The following is a 2,308-nucleotide window of genomic DNA, read 5'->3' as shown; positions in this document are numbered from 1 at the left end:
GTCGCCGGAGGGAGTTGGCACCACACCTGCACGCACAAGTCACCCAGTTCCCGTAAATTCCGGGAAGGGGAGCCATGAGCACTGAAGCCACGTTCGATCACATCCCACGTGTATTCGGTAGAGTACAGATCTGGCGGGTTGTTTCTCAAACCACTCCACCACACTCCTGGTCTTGTGACATGGTGCAATATCTTGCTGAAAATCCCACCGCTGTCAGGAGACGTAATCGTCATAATGGGACGTACTTGGTCTGCAAACAGTGTACTCCCAGCCGTTAGGGTGCCTTGCACAAGCTAAACTGGACCCACGGATGCTCACGTGAATGTTCTCCAGAGCGTAATGGAGCCGTCGCCATCTTGTCTCCATCCCGAAGTACAGGTGTCAAGGCGCTGTTAACCTGGAGGACGATGGATTGGCGCCATCACATCGGCATTATGAAGAAGGTATTGGGATTCATCGGACCGTGAAACGCTTTGCCACTGGGCCAACTCCTGTGTCGACGGTCACGTGCCCATTACAGTAGTAGTGGACGATGCCAGGTGCTAACATTGGCACACCCGTGCGTCGGCAGTTGTGGAGGCGATTCGTCAGGAGTGTTCGGTGCTCTGTGTACTGAGATACACTTGTACTCTGCGCAGCCATAAAGTCTGATCTTAGTTACGTCACAGTTCACCACCTGTCCTGGTTGTGCAGTCTGACTTTTGTAATAAGGTGTTGCCGTCCAACCTCACGACGGAAGGACTTGGTTTTACCTTGGTTTCGCTGCCTCTTGAAGTCATTCAGCACAGCACTTCTCGAAAACTCGGTGAGTCGCGCAGTTCCCGGCACGGTCATGCCGGGCCTCTGGGCCATCACAATCTGAACTCAGCCCAACGTAGATAGATCGCGCGCCTTCCCTATTCTACAAACGAACAACATTGTCACTGATAGTACATGCACAAGCGCGTGTCAGACTAGCAGTCATTCCTTGCCGTGTGACGCCGCTATTGCCTGGACGTGTTTATATGTATAGTAGGTCTGTGGTCATAATGTTCTGTCTGATCAGTGTATGTGACTTCTGCTTTGGAAATCGAAAGTGTTACGGAATGATGGCCCCTGGGTCCGATCTAATGGCTAATTGTTCATCTGGTTTGCATTAGAACGCTCCTTGCATTTATTAGTAGGGAAAGCATTGGCTGTTACGAATACTTGTTTGTTTTTCCATTTGATAACACTGTTACATTATCCGATGAAGAAATACTTCCTTTGTTGCATCAAAGTGGAGGTTCTGGAACTACAAACATACAAGAACAATTGCCAATGAAACTTAGATGTTACCAAAAAAAACTGGAAACCATTTAGGCCATTGAAAGATATTGTGTAACGGTAGATCAAGTATGTTTACTTAGGGAGGTACCTAAACGAAACAATTGCCCTATAATAAAACAATAATTAAAAAGAATAACGATGTACACAGGGAATAATATTATGGGTGTGAATTATTAAAGAAAAATAGATATAGTAACTTTAGAGCAACTATACAATTTCAGAAACTATTACACCGTGCGTTGAATCTGAATTATTATATGTGGCTAAATTTATCCCATCTAATAATTTATCAGGACGCCTAATTTATATGATATTAACAAGGTATTACATTAATTAATTTAATTCAGCAGATGATGTAGGGTAGTATTATTAGCATAACATTATTTTTTCGTTTCCAAGTTTCATGTTTATATTTGCATGCAAAATTTACTATGTACTTAGTGTTCACATCTATGCTCACACGTGTACTGCTGTAATTAGTAAACAAAACATCATCATAGACGTTATACACAACCTGGGCCAAAGTTAATCTATTATGGTTGTGGAACATGAGTCTCTTGACTGGTTTCTTTCTTCTTCATGGGCTACTTATTTTTATATCAGTACGTTTACCACACTGCATTGGCAAAATCTGCTTAATATCTTCTACAGTTAGCACCTACACAAAAGTTTTGGTTTCAGGTGGCCGTTAACTAGTTAGGATTTTCTAGCAGCAGTTCCATTAACCTGCGGCCAGTCCTGTTGAGCATGTTCCATTAAAGGCTTACCTCACCTTTTCACTCTTGTACCTCTCATTTCTCTACTTTATTTGATTTCTTAATTTATAACCCCTTCCTATAACACTATGTAACACACTCTTCAGGTTTTACACTTACGAACTGCCTATGTTATACAAAATCCATTAAAGTGCGGTAAGTCGAATCTCTAGAGTATTGCTATGTGTTACATATATGCAATACTACATGAGTCAGTAATAGCAAAAACAAAACACCCACAGTTT

This window comes from Schistocerca cancellata, chromosome 7 (genome assembly GCF_023864275.1).
Source record: "Schistocerca cancellata isolate TAMUIC-IGC-003103 chromosome 7, iqSchCanc2.1, whole genome shotgun sequence".
Lineage (NCBI taxonomy): Eukaryota > Metazoa > Arthropoda > Insecta > Orthoptera > Acrididae > Schistocerca > Schistocerca cancellata.
This window is presented reverse-complemented; position numbering follows the sequence as displayed.